The 23637-nt window shown below is 41.1% G+C and overlaps 1 protein-coding gene across 4 annotated transcripts in view; it reads right to left on the minus strand.

Moving 5' to 3' along the window:
- The window catches only part of LRRC4C (leucine rich repeat containing 4C), an 861418-nt gene that overhangs the window by 80704 nt on the left and 757077 nt on the right, over positions 1 to 23637 (minus strand). The window contains exon 2 of one of the 4 annotated variants that reach the window (XM_084631106.1): positions 16096 to 16270. The exons of the other annotated variants lie outside the window; for them this stretch is intronic. The gene's annotated coding sequence lies outside the window, so the exon portion shown is untranslated. The remainder of the gene's footprint in view (positions 1 to 16095; positions 16271 to 23637) is intronic. 4 annotated transcript variants of the gene reach the window in all.

Raw genomic sequence — 23637 nt, forward strand, 5'->3', positions numbered from 1 at the left:
CGTGACTTTCACAGAGCTATTCAGATATACACCAGGTGAGACTGTGATCCCATATATCTAACAGTTAGCATCTTTCATCTTTAAAAAGAACAGGAGTACTTGTGGCACCTTAGAGACTAACAAATTTATTTGAGCATAAGTTTCATGAGCTACAGCTCACTTCATCAGATGCATGCAGTGGAAAATACAGGAGGGAAATTTTATATACACAGAAAACATGAAACAATGGGTGTTACCATACACATTGTAACTGAGAGTGATCAGGTAAGGTGAGCTATTACCAGCAGGAGAGAAAAGAAAAACCTTTTGTAGTGATAATCAAGGTGGGCCATTTCCAGCAGTTAACAAGAACATCTGAGGAACAGTAGGGGGAAAAATAAACATGGGGAAATAGTTTTATTTTGTGTAATTACCAATCCACTCCCAGTCTTCATTCAAGCCTAAGTTAATGGTGTCCAGTTTGCAAATTAATTCCAATTCAGCAGTCTCTCTTTGGAGTCTTTTTTTGAAGTTTTTTTGTTGTAATATTGTGACTTTTAGATCCGTAATCGAGTGATCAGAGAGATTAAGTGTTCTCCAACTGGTTTTTGAATGTTATAAGTCTTGACGTCTGATTTGTGTCCATTTATGCTTTTACGTAGAGACTGTCCAGTTTAGCCAATGTACATGGCAGAGGGGCATTGCTGGCACATGATGGCATATATCACATTGGTACATGTGCAGGTGAACGAGCCTCTGATAGTGTGGCTGATGTGATTAGGCCCTATGATAGTGTCCCTTGAATAGATATGTGCACAGAGTTGGCAATGGGCTTTGTTGCAAGGATAGGTTCCTGGGTGAGTGTTTTTATTGTGTGATGTGGGGTTGCTGGTGAGTATTTGCTTCAGATTGGGGGGCTGTCTGTAAGCGAGGACTGGCCTGTCTCCCAAGATCTGTGAGGGTGAGGGATCGTCCTTCAGGATAGGTTGCAGATCCTTGATGATGCACTGGAGAGGTTTTAGTTGGGGGCTGAAGGTGATGGCTAGTGGTGTTCTGTTATTTTCTTTGTTGGGCCTGTCCTGTAGTAGGTGACTTCTGGTTACTCTTCTGGTTCTGTCAATACAGACAAACATGGCTGCTACTCTGAAACCTTTCATCTTTAAGAAACCCGAACAAATTATTTAGTCAAAAAAATTAACAGTGAAATGCAGCCACCTCTGGGGTTGAATGGGGCAGCTGTTTAATAGTGAACAGAAATATTATACAGGAGCTGAGGAGAGGAAGAGCCAAATTCTGTCCACACTTGCACCAATGTGAAACTTGAGTGACTTCATTGGATTTATATTAAATTTAAACATGTTTAACTGGATGCAAAATTTGGTAAGAAGTGAAGGAGAGTACCATATTCAATTGAAGGTGCAAGAGGAGGCTCTACTTAAATATCCAAAGTTAGAATTCAGCTAAAACAAAATCTTCTTTCATTAAATATTGGAGCCAAGTCTTAAATAATCAGTTACAATCAAGAGCTCAGTTTTATAACTCACCACCCCGCCACACAACACTTCCAACGACACAGTGCCCCCCTTGCTCCACCTAGAGCATTGACTCTGTGGTGAATCATATTGAAAAGCACTCTCTATTAAGACATTAACCCCACTTCCTGCAGCACCCTGTCCCCGTCCCCCCCCAGGTTAAGTGCTGACACTAATTAGTATGTGCAGTTGAAGATCTTAACTCCAGCTGGTCTAACTTCAGACACTTTTCTCTCACACATATTTTTAGCTATGTCCTTAGTGTGAGGAAATCATTTTTCCCATTGGCTACAAAGCCCACAATCATAACTGACACCAGCAGCACCAGGATTATCTATCTAGGTACTTTCAAAGTCCTAATCACAGTCTATCAAAGTAGCTATCAGACATTAATGAAGGTATCTTCACAAAACTTCTGTGCAGTAAGAAAGTATTGTTAGCCCCATTTTACAGGTGGAAAATAGAGGCATAGATAGATTGCCCAGAGTCACTGAGGACATCTGAGACAGAGCTAAGAAGTGCATGCAGATCACCTGAGTCCCAACCCAGTTCCTTAACTACAAGCACATTATTCCTTCCCTTTGCTGGTGCCAGCTTTTGAGAAACCAATTTCTGCAGGCTCTTTGGAGATTTTCAAACAAAATAAAATAAACAATGCTACATTTGCTGAAAATTTTGAGGCCAATATTAAAAACTGCAGGGGAAGGTGGAACAGGGAGAAAAGCAAAATTCTATACATCCATGGAGCGTGGGGGAATAAAAAGAATGATCTGAACATTGGCAAATGTAAGATTCACCCTATCCCCCTGCCTTCACCACAACCCCCCCAGCCACCTACCCTCCCTCTCCTCTGGGAATGTATCTATCAGCTCCTCTCAATCAAACACAATAAAGGTAGCTGCTCTCTTTAGATATGCAAAAAGAAAAGGAGTACTTGTGGCACCTTAGAGACTAAGCAATTTATCTGAGCATAAGCTTTCGTGAACTACAGCTCATTTCATCAGATGCATTCAGTGGATGCATTCCACTGAGTGCATCCGATGAGTCATTCCACTGAATGCATCCGATGAAGTGAGCTGTAGCTCACGAAAGTTTATGCTCAAATAAATTGGTTAGTCTCTAAGGTGCTACAAGTACTCCTTTTCTTTTTGCAAATACAGACTAACATGGTTGCTACTCTGAAACCTGTCTTTAGATATGGAGGCCTCACGATCTCACACTCTGTCAGGGCTGCAGGCCATGTAGAAATGTAACTCGCAGCAAGATTATGATTGCAGATTGGTCTGTTGTCTTGAGGGAGCCAAGGTTGGCAAAGCATGGAAGCGATTTGTGAATTGCAGCAGTGGTAACTCTGAATGGCTTTAATTAACGGATGCCTGGGAACTGGAGGGAGCTCACCAGCAAGAAAAAAGGAAGGTGGTTCCCTGAGACTTTTGAAAGCCCAGCCTATTACTCAAGCAGCCAAGCCTACCTACGTCACTAAGAGCTGAGCAGAGGCAAAAGCTTCCCTAGCTGAGATAACCTTCTATCTAGCTTCCCCTGCCCCGAGTGAGAAGTGGAAAGACACTACTAATGTAACTTTTCCATCAGAAATTCCATTTCAGTTTGCATTGTCTAATTAGTATGATTTTCCATTGTCTACATTTTCTCGCCCTGCACAGGTATTATAGCACAATAAATGAAAGGAATGAGTCATCTTGTCAAATTTTTCCTAAAGCATCCTGGGAATAATCTGTTTAGGATAACTGCACAAAATCTATTTGCTCTGCAAACCTAATTTTTGCTGAGAACCAATAAATACGTATGTAGTGAAGATACCACTGCAAGCTAAGAGCGCTCTGAACTAAGTGGCAGATTCACACCAGGTGACTGATTATTTGGGCCAATGGAAAACTACAATGGTTTATTTCATTTGGGATATCATGGCTCAGTTCGATTGGGATGCAATAAGGATGACAATATCACCTTGAGTACAAATGTATTGGGTCACCTGGTGATGTTCTTCACCCTGATGCTGTGAGACTATGGACCTGCAGTCCGTACGTTCTCTGGAGTCTCAAAGCTTTGACAATTAACATCAACAAGAGTGGTTTAAAAAAGGAAATCACACACCAAGCAAGAGAATTACAGAAAAATATTTATATTTTCAGTCCTCCCCATTCCCCAGCACATGCCCCTATTGTTCAATTGTTATACAGCTGATATGGTTGTATTATCAGGAGTGGACAGTACTGTACGGATTACCATTGGAAACCTGTGAGACGCAATTCCTAACAGGGCCATCAGAGGGTCTAAAAATCAAACACATATAAAAAACCCAGAAGGTTTCTCCTCTGAACTATCCCATGGGACAAGGCACGTTTTGCCTCACACGCAAAAGAAGGGGATTGGGACCCTAAATCCTGAGGACGCTGGGAGTTCTTCAGAAGGTACAGGACAAACCATGGAGAGGACTTGGGCCTCCTATTTCTGAAGCTTTGTGTTCCCTTCCCCCTCCAACATAATGTCAGGTCTTTTCCTGTGGTGGATGTTCCCAGAACCCCCCCCAAAGGATGTATTCCAGAGCTCAGCAAGCAGACTGTATACAAGGTCAGGCACTGCATTACCTTTTCTGTGGTTTACCAGCAGGGGGAGATGATGCTTGTCGTCCACTCCCAAACAACCCGAGGACTTCCTCATCTTGCCGGGCGCTTGGAGTACTAGGGGTGTAAAAGACCGTGCCACAGAGGTGGCTGGACCCTTCCATAAACATACACATGCTGACCCTGAGGAGACAGTCCTCTCCAGAGAAACCTGAATTCACTTATTTAAACATGGATGTCAAGGAGATCAAGTGGCCCAAAATTTTAACCTTGTGTCTGAATTCCCTGGCTATTGGGAGTGCTATTGGCTTGGGTAGTGGTGGGTAGTGGTGATAGGAAAAGCCTTGTGTTAGTGCAATAGTTTGACAGTGAGGGATCTCGTTATAGAGACTGATCCTAGAAGGTGTTGAGGTGCCTCATCTCCCACTGATATCAATAAGAGGCAAGCACATCTCAAGTGGTGCTCTGACCCTTGGAGGTTGGGTCTTTCTTACATATATATATATACATACACACAGTGATATAAAATCAAACATAAGCAACAATTAAACAAATAAACCAACCTGCTGCCCCAAACTGCTTCTAGAATATAGGCACAAGTCAGGACCTGCAGAGTCAAAAATCTCAATTAAATCAATCAGTACCATTGTAAATAATAGTTATATGTATAATCCCAAAAGCCTAAAGGGAATGAGATACAAAAACAGGTCTTTCATTTCAAATTTCTTAAAGATGCTGCTCATCTACCAAAGAAATAACAAACAAATTCCACATTTATTTATTTATAACAAAGATGACACAATAAGTGGTTATTTCAGATAACCCATAAGTCACAGATTTTGTTTTCAAAGCCCTGCCTGCTTTCTATGCCTTTGGCGTCTGCTGCCTAGCAACCTCAACAGAGCTTTCTTAGTCTATACTGATTCTGGAGGGTTTTCATTTCTTTATTTATTGGAATGTCATATAAGGAGGATATGAAAACAAAGAGCTGTTTGTTCTCTCTATCAAACGACAGACCCAAGGCACCCCACCTCACTGAAGAACACAGTTGTCACTGATCCAATAACCCACCACCACACCCTGGATTTGCTGGGAAATTGAAAAAGCCCTACTTTTCATTAAGGCAGGTAGACTTTGGAACCCTTCCAGTGGCTCTTGGCAGTAACGGGCACTGCTCTTTTTCAGCCTCTTTAATTGTGTTGGTTGAGTCTGCATAAGCCTTTTCACCCTGGAATATCAAGTGTTGTGTAAGCCTCCTGCTTGCCAGTAGCCATGGAGTTCCTGAATAATATGCACATGCTTCACTACTGCAAGACTGACTCACTAGCACACCCCCGCTACAGCATCCATGCCATGGAAGGAAACGAGGTTTAAAACTCTGCAATCTCTCACTGGGTCTGCTCTTCAAGGCATGCAGGTTTGGAAGGCGCTGTGGTTAAAGTAGGTGGTGGGGGAGTGTCTCACTGCACCAGCCAATGAGGAGGGGGGAGTTATGGATACGTGCTGCTCTATCAAGCTAGGGACAGGAAAGATAGCTTCCTTCTGCTTTTCCTGGAGTGGGGTTATCTCCTCAGTCTTGTTCTGATTGACTCTCTTCCCCATTTTATCAAGAATTACTATGGTTGATTATTAGGTTCTATTGCTCTTTGGTTACATCTACACTTGGAGCAGGGGGCATGATTACCTGCTCACGTAGCCATATCCGCCCTAGCTCTGCTCACACTAGCATGCCAAAAATAGCAGTGTAGCTGGGATAATATGGGCAGTGGCTTGAACTAGCCACTCCAGGTACGTACCCACCTGGACCCTCTAGGTACATAGTCGGGCAGCTAGCCCAAGCCAGCACCTGCGCTAACCTGATTACACAGCTATTTTTAGCAGTCTAGCTCAAGCAGAGCTAACACAGATACATCTACACAAGCTGGGAATCACAACCCCTGTTCCAAGTGTAGACATAGCCGTGTATTGATGGCTGCACAGAACACCGCCTCCCCACTGCTAAGTAAGACTCATACTTCGCTTGTTACTTCAACCAGGGCTTTACAGATATCACTGGATCAATACTTCATCCTGCCCCACAATGGGGTAGGTCAATAATATTAACCTTGTTTTACAGATAGAGAAATTGAGGCATGAAGAGGCGGAGTAATTTAACTGAACCCAGATCTCCTTAACACGTAGGGCTGGGTAAATAGTTAACAAAGACAACAATAACAAAAACCACCTTATTTAAAAAACAAACAAACAAGCAAACAAAAAACACCAATAAAAGTGCCTGCCTTGTTTTGCTATGATTCTCAAGTTGATATTATTCATGCAAACCATTTTGGTGTAAAGATGTTTGTGAATCTCAGCATTTGCCTGCATTTAAGCACAAATGTTTATTCTGCCAAAATTTTGTACTGGGAAATGAAGTATTTGCTATCTGTTATTCTCAATTGAAAAATTTCCCATTATCCAATCAGAAAGCAGAAACAATATCAGATGACTTAAGTGACCAATCAAACAAACAAACAAGAAATGTTTGAAAATCATTCATAGACCAGCCACAGGCTTCAAATGTTTTATTTATTTATGGATACTTATGAATAATGAAGATATTCACAGAAAATGGAATAGATCTGCAGACTGTTCGTTGTCTGAAAAGGGGACTAAGTTAGGCAAGCAGAGGTCACTGGTCTGCGAGTTAGGAGACCTAAATTCTGTTCCTGGTTCTACCACCGTGTTGTAGTGTTGTTTCACCTCCCTGTGCCTCTATTTATCCTCCTGCTGTCAACTCTTTGGGACAGAGACCATCTCTTACCAAATGTATGCACAGTGCCTAGCACAATTAGACCCTGATCTCAATTGTGATTTCTGCCTGCTACCATAATACACAGACATAATAATAAATATTATTCAAAATTAAATATTTGATCACCTCTAATTATATGCAATTTGTTTTACGTCCACTTTCCACTGAGTATCAGTGCTGCAGTTCCATGGTTAACCGCACCTTTGACCCCAGGAAAATCTTCCTTAAGGTTTTAGGTTTCCTAGCCATCACCTCTCTTGGGTTGAAATAACGAGGAGTCCTTGTGGCACGTTAGAGACTAACACATTTATTTGGGCTTAAGCTTTTGTGGGTTAGAACCCACTTCATCAGATACATGGAGTGAAAATACAGGAGCAGGTATAAATACATGAAAGGATAGGGGTTGCTTTACCAAGTGTGAGATCAGTATAATGAGATAAATCAATTAACAACAGGATACCAAGGGAGGAAAAATAACTTTTGAAGTGGTAAGAGAGTGGCCCATTACAGACAGTTGACAAGAAGGTATGAGTAACAATAGGGAGAAATTAGTACTGGGGAAATTAAGTTAGGTTTTGTAATGAACCAACCATTCCCAGTCTCTATTCAGGCCTGATCTGATGGTATCCAGTTTGCAAATTAATTCCAGTTCTGCAGCTTCACATTGGAGTCTGTTTTTGAAGATTTTTTTTTTGTTGAAGAATTGCCACTTTTAGGTCTGTTATTGAGTGACCAGAGAGACTGAAGTGTTTTCCGACTAGTTTTTGAATGTGATGATTCCTGATGTCAGATTTGTGTCCATTTATTCTTTTGTGTAGAGACTGTCTGGTTTGGCTAATGTATCTGGCAGAGGGGTATTGCTGGCACATGATGACATATATCACATTGGCAGATGTGCAGGTGAACGAGCCTTTGATGGTGTGACTAATGTGGTTAGGTCCTATGATGGTGTCCTGAATGGATATGTGGACAGAGTTGGCAACGGGGTTTGTAGCAGGGTTTGGTTCCTGGGTTGGTGCTTTTGTTGTGTGGTGCGTAGTTGCTGGTGAGTATTTGCTTTGTGGGGCTGACTGTAAGCAGGGACTGGCCTGTCTCCGAAGATCTGTGAGAGTGAGGGATCATCCTTCAGAATAGATTGTAGATCCTTGATGATGCGCTGGAGAGGTTTTAGTTGAGGGCTGCAGGTGACAGCTAGTGGTGTTCTGTTACTTCCTTTTTGGGTCTGTCTTGTAGTAGGTGACTTCTCAGTATCCTTCTGGCTGTCAGTCTGTTTCTTCACTTCACCAGGTGGGTATTGCAGTTTTAAGAACGCTTGACAGATATTCTGTGGGTTTTTGTCTCTGTCTGAGGGATCGGAGCAAATGTGGTTGTATCTTAGAGCTTGGCTGTAGATACCCCTCATCAACTGTCTGTAAGGGCCACTTTTTTACCACTTCAAAAGTTATTTTTCCTCCCTTGGTATGCTGCTGTTAATTGATTTATATCGTTAGACTGACCTCACGCTTGGTAAAGCAACCCCCATCCTTTCATGTATTTATACTGGCTCCTGTATTTTCACTCCATGTATCTGATGAATTGGGTTCTAAACCATGAAAGCTTATGCCCAAATAATTTGTTAGTCTCTAATGTGCCACAAGGACTCCTCGTTATTTTTGCTGATACAGACTAACACAGCTATCACTTGGAAACCTGTCTTTTGGGTTGGATATCCATATCTCTCTCCCTTCAGACTGCGGGTTTAGGATTGCAGTCATTCTGCACCTTACTGTGACTTCCTAGCAGCTATGACCTGGGTCCAGCATCTGCGGTTAATCTTTTTCCAGAAGCTCTAACAGAGTACACGAGTTACAAACCAGCCTTCACAAAGCAAACCACATTTATTCTTAGGGCAAAAGCATTACAGAGAAAACACATATAAACAATAAAAGAAAACCTACATGCACGCTAAAAGTTTACCAGAGGACATCCCCAATTCCAATATAGAGCTCTGGTAAATTCCAGTCTTTCACGCCCCACCTGGGTTTTCCCCCTTGATTGCAAGTTCATGGCAGTTTTTAGATCAGGAACCAGGCTCCAGCTGGACAGTTCAATTGTTTCTTTATACAGCTGGAGCCTTTGATCTAATCTCCAGGAACAGGAGATCACTAGTCAATGTTTATCTTCATAGGACATAGGTTTCAAAAGGCTGAATTTTCGCATAACCAGGTTTGTGACATTTGCATTAATCACTACCCAGGGATTCCTCAGGAAACACACGTAATTGTTGTCCCAAAAGTCCATGCCTGTCTGGTACATTTCAATGTAGTCATTCAAACTCCTTATACTTCCCAGGTCTCATATCTATCACAATCAGCATTCGGTTTAAAACAAAAATCAAGTTGCTGGCTCTTTCCTCTTGCAAGGAATAAATGTAAGATCTCGTGCTGCTGCTTGTGAACCCAACCTTTCAGAGAACCATCTTCAAATAAACAGCAGCAGACATACAAACTCGTAAGTCTACCATCACATTCACCCAGGTGAGGGATCAACTTCAAAGCCAAGCTGAAATCATGGAAATGGACAATCAAAAATAAGCATGCACACACTTTTATTCTTTTATCAAATATTCTAAAAAATGGATTTGACTGTATAATGAAGAAAGTGTGATTAGCACCAAAATGGACTCTGGAGAAAAAAGAAGGCTGTACAGGTTATTGGAAAAGGATATTAGAAGAAGGTCACAGCCTAATTTCTGAAGATTGAAAGTAGATTTTAAAGAAGGAAAACCCCAACTGCCTTGGTTTTTATCTTAAAAAAATTAGTAGAGCCAGGAGTTCACTTCACCCTCCTAGGAAAGAGAGTTGCAGACTGGGTTGGTTTGCAATTTATGATCTCTCCCTAAATATGAAGTGCATCAGGGTTCCCACACACAAGCAGCAAAAAGAGATGCAAAGATGGTGATGAAATAAATCAACAAGGTGATGCAAGGCAAAAGTATTATCAAGAAATGGGCCAGCACTGCACAAACTATAGATAAATGATTAAAACATGGGTCAGCCTAATTAACCAAGGAAGACTGCAAGCAGGTCTGCACAGAGGTTTTGGAGGGTCCAGGGCAAAACCTGAAACTGAGTCCCTTCCCTGCATCCTTCCAAAAACATTACCACTGAGAGGAGGCCATGCATGGGTCTTGGAGCGCAAAGCAGCCCTACACTAGCCCCACAGCAGCGTTACTGTCCTGAGGGGCTGTGCTCAGCTCCATGCTTCAGGACTTGTGATCTGGCAGCCAGGGCTGCAGTACCATTCAGGATTGGCTCGGCCTCCTCTTTCATGACAGAAAGATGACTGGGCCAAACCTGAGTGGTGCTGTGACCCCATGTGCCAAGTCATGAAGTGGGAGCCTGGGACAAACTGTCCCTTTGGCCGGCTACCTCCTCTCCACCCCGGTCAGCTCTTAACAACAGGACACATTATTCCAGCGGTCAAATCCTGATCCCCATTACCCTGATGTTACTCCAGACATATAGCAGTGTAAATGAGATCAGAATTTGGCCCAATTCTTTAAATATCAGCTATAAACATATTGGAAAAATAAGAGACATGAAATCCCTGAAGTTACAAAATGCTCTATTCAGGCACTGTTAAATGCTCAAAATACAGTTACCTGAACAAAAAGATATCTATAAAAAGAAAGTTGTGATCAAAGTAAGTTTGGTGAGAGGTACTTACATAAAAACTTTATAAGTACTGTAGTAATGGCATAATAAATAAAAAATACATAGAACCAAACATAACCAATACCAACAAATCCACTATTTTAAGGAAATGTACAGCATTTGAGAATCTACCTACATTATAAAGCAAGAGATGAGACATATTGTCAAGAAAAATAAATGTGCTTTGGGTGTTTACATCTATATTTTAGTAGGCACAGTGAGGACAAAGTTATTAAAATGTGAAAGTCACAATGTTATCTGCCCACATAAACCATTTAACAGTCCTTCCAGATACAGAGGAAAAAGCTGCTCTGTACAGTTGCATACAGAGATATTCTCTTTACAGCCATATATTATTACTAGCTGTGGATATGATGATGGCAACCTGAATTCTCATCCTGTGAATGAATCCCGAGTGATTTCACAATATCCAGCTACCATGGGTTTCCTGATGATGTGGAACACTGTCTTTGACAATTTTAATTTCTCCTGGTCAGTACTACTTTAAGTGCTAGAGTAGAGTGTGTAGTGAAATCAAAAGGGGTTATACTCTGCTATATATGGTTTTAGAGATGATACCACAAACTGTCATGATGTAAAGTGAAATTAGAATTTAGAATTTATGGAAAATGACAGATTGACAGCCATGGAGAATAAAATGTAAGTTTTTGGCTCAGGGATAGTCATGTATTTTATGTTTGTACAGCACCTAGCACAATGGGCACCAACCTGGTTGTGGCCTTCAGGTATTACCTCCAACATAAATGTTAAATAACTAACAATAATATATCCATGAACAGGTATAGCCTAGGCAGTGACAGTGTAATTCACCTACTATGAATGAGCCTCAGATTGCTGATGTGGAAGGTTGTTCGGCCTTCCTGCCCATCCAACTCCATGATTTCTGATGAAGGGAAATGTTTTCAGTTGTGGATGTATCCGTCTACTAGAAATTGAGTTGATACTTCCCAACTCAAAACAAAAACAAGCAGAGAGCTAGAAAATTATATGCTGCATATTACCCACCTAAGCATAGGTGTTCATTTAACCCTATTCTGGGTATTCCTCCTGGCCTCACTCCTTGCCTGTAATTAATTCCCTGAGTACCCAGGCCTTGTCATCATCAGTTTGTTCTTTGGGGAAGACTCCATGTCTTTCCTTACACTGTGAAGCACGATGACACCTATGTGCACTATACGTGAACCTTTAATAATATCACATGATATAATTTCACAGAGAGAATCACAAAGGCATCAGACCATTTTAATCATTACCAATCCGAACTATAGTTCACACTGAAATTTCTAGGACACAGCATTGCAAAGGATCCCTTTCTTTTACATCTGCTCCCCCTCACACTTCAGGTCCATAATTAATAGGAGGCTTGTCATTTGTATATGCCATCTCTTCCCCTCTAATGTAGGAGAAAGCCTACCTAAACTGATGGATAACGTTCTTTTATATACAATGGGGAAATTAATTTACTAACCATTGACTGCCTTTTTTTGTTTTTGGGACAAATACTAAGGTTTTACTGCATTCTCACTCATTACTACAAACTTGCATTGATTTCAACAGGTGCGCACCTAAGTACAGTGTGAAATAGAGTAAGCACTTTACAAATTAGTAAACCATGAAGATGATTAGAAATGGAAAAATGAAATTTTGACCAAAAAAGATACACTTTTAAAATGTTTTGCTTATTTCCCCCCATTTCCTCCCCCTATTTTCTGACCAGCTCTTCTAGCAAATACTGTTTTCCAAATACTCCTCTGACAAATGGCTGTTTAACACTGTTCTGCTTATAAAAGGTTTCCCTTGGTTTGTGCATCTATAAATACACATTTATGTGCTGTAGATACAAATATATATTTGTGTTAGCTTTCATCCCTGCTGTGTTTGTACAACACAGTGTGACATTCACAAAGAAGAAAAGAGACTAGAAGTGAGGAGTATTCAATAGTGCTGTCTAGCATTTTAAATGCAGTGAGAGAGATAAATTAGTGTTATCTTCACCAACCGCTAAGTCTGGAGTGACTAAAATGAGAGAGGAAGGGTGGGATAGACACATTGTAAAGTAAACCATGGACGAAGAGACCAGTCTCCACAATCTCAGCCGCTCTAGAGTGTATTCTGTTGAACTGTACCCTGGCACTCGCTGTGTCATTTTAGACCTCTATCCCTGATGGTAGACCTGGTATTCTTCCACTCTTCAATATTAATGATAATAGTTTTTTGCCTTCCTCTAGCAGCTTCCAGCCAAGGTTCCTAGGCCATTTCACAAACCTGTATAGATGAAGCCTCACATAGCCATCTGAGGTATCTGCCTCACATATGAAGCCTCTCATAGCCATCTGTCGGTGCATTATCCCCACTTTATAGAAGAGGAAGATGAGGTTCTGAGAAGTCAACTTGCTCAAAGTCTTACCAGACACTTAGGGTATGTCTACACTGCAATCAAAAGTATGACGACAGCATGCATAGACATATCCAAATTAGCTTTAATCTAGCTAGTGCTAGTAACAATATCAAGGAGTTTCAAAGAAATCAGAGATGGAAGAGACCTACCAGATTGTCTAGTCCATCCTCTGCCCCACACTCTCCCAGGCCAATACATGAGAAGCACCGGAGGCAACACCATCTGTTTTTGTCACTCAGAAGGGAATGCTTCCTTGTGGTTAGTGAGAACAAACCCTTTTGAAGATTCCCCTCTAGTTACAAAATGCCAGTCCTCCTTCATGAAGATATGAAGAACATGTTTTTTTCTGTATTATATGCCCATGTCTATGGAGTATTGTTGTAAATGTGCCTATAACTTCAGGAAGGAGGAAGCCCCCTTGGAGTTCATAGAATTCCTAAAAATGACACTCTTAAAACAAAATAGAAATAATAAATAGCATTCATCCTTACATTCTGTAGACAAATAGCTAGATATCCATGTTTTTGCTAACTAGAATTAGCTAGCACAATCCTACTTATTAATGAATAACATAGCTTCAACCCATGACTTTTTGTTTAATTTAGATATACTTAACAAATCATTTGGCCATCTAGGAACTTCATGATAATCATTATACTGCACACTCTGGCCACTCAGAAATTCACAGTGGTGATGGGGTAGAACTCAGATTGTTGTGTTCCAAAAGGAAACAAGGATCTCCATCAGTTATTAGCTGCATAGGGTTTATGACCACAGTTGAGCAGTACTGATTCTATCCAACAGAGGGAAGGGGTGCAACTGCACAACTATCCATTTAATTACAAAGCACACACTAACTCATTCAGTGCAATTCCCTCTGAACAGATTAAATGATTATCTTAGAATATAACAGAAACACATTTTGCTTTTAAGACATTGTCTTAAACATTTTCAACATTCATGAAGGGAGTATGCCTTACTCTGTGTTTGTAAAGCACTATGCAAATTTATGCTGCAATATAAATTAGTTTTAATAATAATTATTTTAATTAAATGCTACATTCCATTTAATGATATTAACCTTGAGTATTAAATAGCACAGCTGTTGGGTCTCAATTAAAATCTGAGCTGGGTCTAATGGAACTGAAGTCTCATTTTCAACCTTTCTGGCAGTTTACCACATTACCAACATATCATCATAACCAACAGGAAAATTAACTCCTTTGGGTTAATATGCACAATATTCTGTTCATAGATCATAGGGTATGCCATGTTTTAAAAAGTTAAAAATTCCTAACTCGGTTTCTGTCATCCATCAAATTGGTTACATGCAGTGTTATTGTAGCTGTGTCGGTCCTAGGATATTAAAGAGACAAGGTGGGTGAGGTAATATCTTTTTTTGGACCAACTTCTGTCGGTGAGAGAGACAAGCTTTCGAGAGTATACAGAGCTGAAAAATAAGTCTATGTAAGCTTGAAAGCTTGTCTCTCCCATCAACAGAAGTTGGTCCAATAAAAAAAAAACAGAGCCAGTTAACTTTTTTTTTCTAACAAGCAGTTTTACGTTAAAACCAAATCTGCCAAGCAAGAGCAGTGATAAGGGCATCAGTAACATGTCATTAGTAATTTAAATAATTGGTTTATATAAAAAGAGGTGGAGACTTCAGTGGAAGCAGGAGGAAGTGTATAACTAATTTTCTCTGCAATATTCTGAACTGAAGTCCAAGGACTTTGAGTTTCAGGTAAATGCTGCAAAATATTTTATGCAAAGGCTGGAATAGGTTTCTGCAGAAAAAAGGAGCCAGAGCCAGAGCATGTTATGCACTCCACCATTAAAATCCCCTGGACACTCTAGATTGAAAGATTATTTCTCAGAAGTATCTGAACTGCTTCGTTTTGCTCCACTAGAGTAGACCAAAGTAATCATAAATTGTTTATTCACTGAAATTAGTCCTTTATCCTGTCTGCTAACTGTTCATGCAACAATTGCCAATTTTCTTATTTTATTTCTTAGTTGTAATGACTATTTTTTCCAAAGCATTAATAAATAATAATAATAATGGCACTTCATAAATCCATTATTATTTATTGTGTGTGATTGGTTACCTAAATCACACGGTACCATTTCTGTTCCCTGAGTGGATGAACTATGCTTTGCAGATCAAAAGCACACCAAGATAAGTCTCTGGGGCTTTGATTCCCTTTGGTAGAGGGAAAGAGAGATTGCAGACCTAGTGAACTTTAGGACAATTCAGATATGTTCCTGTCCTCAAGAAAGAGTATTTTGGCTGCGTACATGGACGTCAGATTTAAAATCAGCTGTGTTCCCTTACTGAGGGGCAAAGAGACACTGGTAGCACACTTCACATTTGCTTTGTTCTTGTCACACTGACACTTCTAATATGAATAATATCAATTGCACGTGAACATCCCTAACTGCGAATGAACTCACAAAATCACATTCATGGGTGACGTCTCCCCAACATGTATTTGTATGCTCATAAATCAGTGTTTGAATATTAATGAAACAAACCAACAAAAAGTGGCACAAAGATGGCAAAACTCCCACTAATTTCAATATAGCAAAGATAGCCCTTCTAGTCTTTCAGGGTGCATAATGCTTTACAGAGCAAATAAATAGCTACATACCAATGTTAAATAATAACACTACTTTCTAAATTTCATTATTTTCAGAAACTTCCAAGCTAGCTATGAGCATTGGACAAAACACACTCATCAGTACCCATATATAGTCTAAAGAGAACAAAAAGAATAACCTCTTCACAAGAACACCATCTTAAAGGGGCCCAGATGCTTCCCATCTCTGCCATCATTGCCATAGCATTCTTTGAAGAACCACATCAGAAGAAAACTCAATGGTTCTCAAAAATAACAGTGCAAGATTAAACCTAGTGCGGAACAGAAAACTGACTTCTTGTTCTTAGTAGGGACCTTATCGCAACTCGAGGAGGATGAAGATCTCATTGATTCATGCAAACTTTCCTGCATTTTACATCCTTGCAAAGACACACCTGTAATAAGTGCTATATAAATGGCTATAGAGATCATGATAAAGCATATAACCTAATTCCTACCTGCTCTTTTAAGTACCAAATTTCCTGGGAGTTGCCTTTGCCCCAAGAGGAAACAATAGAGTGATTCATTGTGGATGAAGTTCAGGGCCTGCCCAAGCAAAGGACTGGGGAAGCAAGTCCTGCTAGATCTGTTGTGAAACCAGTAGCCTTGGAACCACTTAGACTAGTCTAGGATCTGCAAGGGAAACATTGGAAAACATAATCATAACTATACATTGGAAAACATAATCCTAACTATACATACACAATGATGGGGTCTAAATTAGCTGTTACCACTCAAGAAAGAGATCTTGGAGTCATCATGGAGAGTTCTCTGAAAACATATACTCAATGTGCAAAAAAGTGAACAGAATGTTAGGAATCATCAAGAAAGGGATAGATAATAAGACAGAAAATATCATGTTGCCTCTATATAAATCCATGGTACACCCACACCTGAATACTGCGTACAGATGTGGTCGCCCCATCTCAAAAAAGATATATTGGAATTGGAAAAAGGTTCAGAAAAGGGCAACAAAGATGATTAGGGGTATAGAACGGCTTCTGTATGAGGAGAGATTAGTAAGACTGGGATTTTTCAGCTTGGAAAAGAGGCAGCTAAGGGGGGATATGATAGAGGTCTATAAAATCATGAGTGATATAGAGAATGTAAATAAGGAAGTATTATTTATTCCTTCTCATAATACAAGAACAAGGGGCCACCAAATGAAATTAATAGGTAGCAGGTTTAAAACAAACACAAGAAAGTATTTTTTCATGCAACGCACTGTCAACCTCTGGAACTCTTTGTCAGAGAGCGTTGTGAAGGCCAGTACTATAACAGAGTTCAAAAGGGAGCTAGATAGACTCATGGAAGATAGGTCCATCAATGACTATTAGCCAGGATGGGCAGAAATGGTGTCCCTAATCTCTGTTTTCCAGAAGCTGGGATTGGGTGACAGGGCATGGACCACTTGATGATAACCTGTCTATTCATTCCCTTTGGGGCACCTGCCATTGGCCACTGTCAGAGGACAGGATACTGGGCTTGATGGACCTTTGGTCTGACCCAGTATAGCCGTTCTTATGTTCTTATGTTTATATTACAGTATTGCCGTTCTTATGTCCTAAGGGAAAAGAGGTTCAAATACCCTGAAAAATTAGGAAATGAGGCACAGGACAAAATGGAAGAAAACACTGGGCCAGATTCTGCTCTCACTTTCAATTGCATAAATAGAGTGTAGCTCCACCAAATCAATGAAGTTGCTCCAGATTTAAAACAGTGTAACAGAAACTAGACTATGACCTCATGTGATACTCTTATGTACAATCCCCGAGAAATAGGTATTTAGACAAGTTGTATATATTGCTTACCAATAAAGCTGCTGCTTCAAACAACTGGAAACATTGGAATTTTTTCCAAAACACTCATCCAAATTAAGGAGTAATGGCTAGGGCCCTACCAATTTCACGGCCATGAAAAACTTGTCACGGACCATGAAACCAGCCCTCCCTCGTGAAATCTGATCTCCCCTGCTGCTGGGAGCCTGGAGCTCCTAGCCCGGCTGCACTTGATCCCACCTGATCCGCACTTGAGATCAGACCCACCTCCAGAGGCAGTGCAGAAATGAGGGTGACACACACACACACAGAGCCTCCTGCAGCTCTAGTCGCCGAGCTCAGGGGAGCTCGGGACTGGGGGCTTCCTCTGCTGCTCTAGCCGGGGCAGTGTGGGCTCAGGGCTTCCGCCCCCAACCCAGCATGGGCTCAGGTCTTCCGTCCCCCTGCCACTACAGCCTGGGTTTGGGGCAGTCTGGGCTCGAGGCTACCTGGGTTTGAGGCTTCTTCCCCTGTGGCTGCTGCTGGGGCTCAGGGTGACCTGGTAGGGGCTTCTGTCCTGGTGCTTCTTCAGGGGCTTGGACACCCATTTTTCCTGGGGGAGGGAGGACCCAAATTGGCTGGGGGCCTTACCTTAATATGTCCCTACCACGGATTAGCAATTAGGAATCCCCAGCTGGGGCACTCCCAGCAGCATGGGGGAGATCCTACCCATCTCCACCTCCGAGAACCTCCTCTAACTTCAGGAAGCTGGGGCGGTGCTGTATTCAGTGCCGAGCTCTCAAAGAAGCACAGAGGTGAGGGTGGCAATCCCTACAACAAACCCCCTCCCCATGATCCCATTTTGGGTCAGGACCCCCACAGTTACAACAACTTGAAATTTCAGATATAAACATTTGAAATCATGATATTGACCAATTTTAAAACTCTCTGGCCAAGAAATTGACCAGAATGGATGGTGAATTTGGTAGGGCCCTAGCAATCAGTAGTAAAATTTCAGCACAAGAGCCATTTTTAAGGTATCAGCACATTTTTTAAAAAGTACCTGAAACCTTTTCAACATTTTTTGTTTTAAAGACATTCCTATAAATTCAATAACAAATAAAGATAGATTTTTTTCTCTTCAAGTTCTGTACAAAAATAATAATTCTTTGGCAGAAACCTTGCATCATGGTGCCAAATTTCAGCTTGGAACAGATATTCATCATGACTAAGTAATTATAAAAGAAGAATCCCAAATGATGCTAACGACAGCAGTTTAGAAGTGGAAATGCAGACATAAACCTGAACTATGATGGAACTAGCACGTATTTGTTTAAAATGTAGTTTTGATTATTGAGATTCCTGTTAAGACATTGGAAAAACTCTCCCTGCAACAGACATTGGGCTTGACCCTGGGAGTGGCTGAGACCCTGGAACTCCGAGCAGAAGAGTTATAAAAGAACAGTACCTGTCAGGCTCATACCCATAATCTGTAATGATATTAACCATATCCCACATGTGACCAGGGAGTGATTTGTAAAACATCCAGTTATCTATAAATTATCTGAGGCATTCTGAAAGCTCATGATTTTACCATGAGTCTCACAACAACAGGTGATTTTCTTCAAGCCCCTTCTCCTGGAAAGTGATTAGGTGAGAATCTCAGTTTTCATGTAAAAGAACTGGGCTTACATTTTAGAAATCTCTGATTAGTGTAGACCCTGAAGATAGGTATGTCACTTCCCCTCCTCTCCCTTTATCCTAACCCTCTTTACTTACTTTGTATATTATGATCAATCTGGAATTTTGATATATTTGTTGTATTTGGAATGATTGTAAAAAATTATAAATATAATTTAAAAAAAATGCTTCTAGTCCTCTTAGTTGAAAAGAAAATCGTGAAAACCTAGAGCAAGCACACTCTAAAGGTTCATAAACCAGAAGGCCAATTAAAAGAACCAAAAATGTATTTATTTATTTGTAAATGTCATTATTTTTAAGCTAGGTTCATGTGTTTGGGGTTTTCTTTGGGGATTGGGGGTGGGGGCAATTGGACTCATGTTTTATGAACACTTGCATTCCTCAATACTGTATCTCATTTATGTAATACAGAATAAATTGTCTGTTGGTTAAAGTAGATGGATTGACGAGCCTGGAGACAAGTTCTAGATTTATGCGCAGAACAAGTACAGAGTGGGCAACAGCAAAAGACGATCCGTGAACACCACACCTAGCCTATGTTAGAATAATTGTAAAGTTGAGGAGAGTCATTCTTTCTTTACACACATTCAGTGAGATCTAGCAATCCCATTTTATAAAGATCTCCAAGGACTATCTCCCCCCTCCACCTCCAAATATAGGCTGTATTATAAATTATAGGAAACTGGCTAGTGTGTATGTGCAGCACTGCCCTCAGCTGGACATATTCTGAACTGCTCATCTCTTTCAGGGGCCCCAAACTGCTTTAGTTCAAGTGATTGAGTACTGTGTTTTTCAAACAGGGATTTCAATTCACAGAATAATAGAAGATTGAAGTTGGAAGGGACCTCAGGAGGTCATCTAGTACAATCTCCTGCTCAAAACAGGACCAATCCCAACTAAATCATCCCAGCCAGGGCTTTGTCAAGCCGGGCCTTAAAAACCTCTAAGGAATCTCCTTCCTTAGAAGTTTTGAAGGTCAGGCTTGACAAAGCCCTGGCTGGGATGATTTAATTGGGGATTAGTCCTGCTTTTGAGCAGGGGGTTGGACTAGATGACCTCCTGAGGTCCCTTCCAACCCTGATATTCTATGATTCTATTGAGATTCCACCACCTCCCTAGGTAACGCATTCCAGTGCTTCACCACGTCCTAGTGAAATAATGTTTCCTAATATCCAACCTAGACTTCCCCCACTGCAACTTGAGACCATTGCTGTCATCTGCCACCACTGAGAACAGCCTACCTCCATCCTCTTTGGAACCCCCCTTCAGATAGTTGAAGGCTGCAATCAAATCCCCCCTCACTCTTCTCTTCTGCAGACTAAATAAGGTCAGTTCCCTCAGCCTCTCCTTATAAATCATGTGCACCAGCCCCCTAATAATTTTGTTGCCCTCTGGTGGACTCTCTCCAATTTGTCCACATCCTTTCTAGAGTTGGGGGTGCCCAAAAGTGGATGCAATACTCCAGATGTGGCCTAACCAGTGCTGAATAAATGGGAATAATCACTTCCCTCAATCTGCTGCCAATGCTCCTACTAATGCAGCCCAATATGCCGTTAGCCTTCTTGGCAACAAAGGCACGCTGTTGACTCATATCCAGCTTCTTGTCCACTGTAATCCCCAGGTCCTTTTCTGCAGAACTGTCATTTAGCCAGTTGGTCCCCAGCCTGTAGCAGTGCATGGGATTCTTCCATCCTAAGTGCATGACTCTGCACTTGTCCTTGATGAATCTCATCAGATTTCTTTTAGCCCAATCCTCCAATTTGTCTAGGGGTTCTCAAACTGGAGGTTGGGATCCCTTAGGAGGTTACAAGGTTATTACAGGGGGGGTTGCAAGTTGTCAGCATCCACCCCAAACCCTGCTTTCCCTCCAGCATTAATAATGGTGTTAAATATATAAAAACATGTTTTTAATTTATAAGGAGGGTTACACTCAGAGCCTTGCTATGTGAAAGGGATCACCAGTACAAAAGTTTGAGAACCACTGGTCTAGGTCACTCTGGACCGTATCCCTACCCTCCACCATATCTACCACTCCCCCCAGTTTAGTGTCATCTGCAAACTTGCTGAGGGTGTAATCCATCCCATCATCCAGATCATTAATGAAGATGTTGAACAAAACCGGACCATGGACAGACCCCTGGGGCACTACGCTTGATATTGGCTGCCAAATAGACATCGAACCATTGATCACTCCCTGGTGAGCCTGACGATCTAGCCAGCTTTCTATCCACCATCCATTCATCAAGCCCATACTACTTTAACTTGCTGGCAAGAACACTGTGGGAGACCGTATCAAAAGCTTTGCTAAAGTCAAGATATATTATGTCCACTGCTTTTCCCATATTCACAAAGCCAGTTATCTCATCATAGAAGGCGATCAGGTTGGTCAGGCATGACTTGCCCTTGGTAAATCCATGTTGACTGTTCCTGATCAGCTTCCTCTCCTCCAAGTGCTTCAAAATGGATTCCTTGAGGACATGTGCCTTAATTTTTCCAGGGACTGAGGTGAGGCTGACTGATCTGTAGATTCCCAGATTCTCTTTCTTCCCTCTTTTAAAGATGGGCACTACATTAGCCTTTTTACAACAGTCTGGGACCTCCCCTGATCGCCACGAGTTTTCAAAGATAATGGCCAATGGCTCTGCAATCACATCCGCCAACTCCCTCAGCACCCTTGGATTCATTAGATCTGGACCCAGAGACTTGTGCATGTCCAGCTTTTCTAAATAGTCCTGAACCTGTTCTTTCACCACTGAAGTCCGCTTACCTTCTCCCCATACTGTGCTGCCCAGTGCAGCACTCTGGGAGCTGCTGTTGTCTGTGAAAATGGAGGCAAAAAAACCATTGAATACTTCAGCTTTTCCACATCATCTGTTACAAGGTTGCCTACCTCATTCAGTAAGGATACCACACTTTCTCTGACCTTCTTCTTGTTGCTAACATACCTGTAGAAACCCTTCTTGTTACCGTTCACTTCCCTTGATAGCTGCAACTCCAATTGTGCCTTGGCCTTCCTGATTACACCCTTGAATGCCTAAGCAATATTTTTATACTCCTCCCTAGTCATTTGTCCAAATTTCCACTTCTTGTAAACTTGTAATCCCAGGAAAAGACCATGGTGAGGGCAAAGAAATGTCATGTTAATCAAATACTGCAAATGACGTTATATACGCTGACATGTGTTAAGCAAGCGATGATATCCACTAACACTGGAAGATGCCTAGCAACCTTCCACTGCTTTCAGTGGGACTGAAAGGCATTCAGCGTATTGTAGAATCGGGCCCTTAATAACTGTGCTGACTCAGGGCTCAATCCTGTGAGGTGCTGAGCACCTTCACCTCCTGCTAAACCCAGCAGGATCAAACAATGAGCCACTTTTTGCAACCATAGTGGCAAGAACAGATGTGATTTAAATAACAAAAGGGCCCTAGACTAATACAATAGATATTATATCTATCACCATGGCTGGCAGGCTGGGCAGTCCAACAGATTAGACTGGAAGTCAGAGAATCTGGGTTCTATTCTCAGTTCTGCCTCTATCCTTCGGGAAATCACTTCACTCTTCCTGTCTCAATCTGTACTTGTAAAAAATAAGGCTAATGATATTTACCTTCCTTTGTAAAGTGCTTTGAAAATGATGGATGCAAAATTAGATGGATTCATAGAATTTAGGACCATTGTGATCATCTAGCCTGATCTCCTACATAATACAAGCTATAGAATCTCACTCATTCACATCCACATCAAGTCCATAACTTCTGCAGCTAGGGCACATGTTTCAAAAAGACATCCATTCTTGATTTAAAGGCTTCAAGAGATGGGGAATCCATCACAAGTCTTGGTAAATTGTGCCAATGGTTAATTACCCTCACTGTTAAAAGAATGTGCCTTATTTTTATATAAAAATTATATATATGATATATGCAACATCTATCACGATGACAGATGGGCACTTTCAATGTACTCAGGAATGCAAAAATATTTAATAGATAAATTAAATAAGACACCATAAGAGGATGACACCCATGCTGCCCACACCAAAACTACGAGACATCATTCCTAATCCGTTCTTATGAAAGTCAATCCAAATACTCTCAGTGACTCCAAAGGGAGCAAGTGGGGACCCCATATTAACTCAAATTAACACAACAGAACATAACTATAAGCAAACAACACTAAATATTTCCAGCCCCAAATCCTCAAACCACCAGCAAAAGGAATGAAGCCACCAAAACTCATCCTTATCTACTCCCATTAGGGCATGAAGGCAGATAATAGATCTAATAGAATAAGCATTGACAGCTAAACTTTATCTATCATCAAAAGAAGCAACCAGTGAAGATTCTGTGAGGTACACAGGTTTATACCCAGCTTGATACAGGAGAGATGAAACACTTAGATACTCAGAGTTGCTCTGCCAAGAGCTTCTCCATAGTTTTAAACAAAAAATGCAAGAGTAGGTTTTGCTATATAACACTCTTCTGAGGCAGACAAATATTACTACTCCATCTTTCAGATGAAGAAGCTGAGGCACAGAGATGT

The sequence above is a fragment of the Lepidochelys olivacea genome (genome assembly GCF_965140295.1).
Source record: "Lepidochelys olivacea isolate rLepOli2 genome assembly, chromosome: 6".
Classification (NCBI taxonomy): Eukaryota; Metazoa; Chordata; order Testudines; family Cheloniidae; genus Lepidochelys; species Lepidochelys olivacea.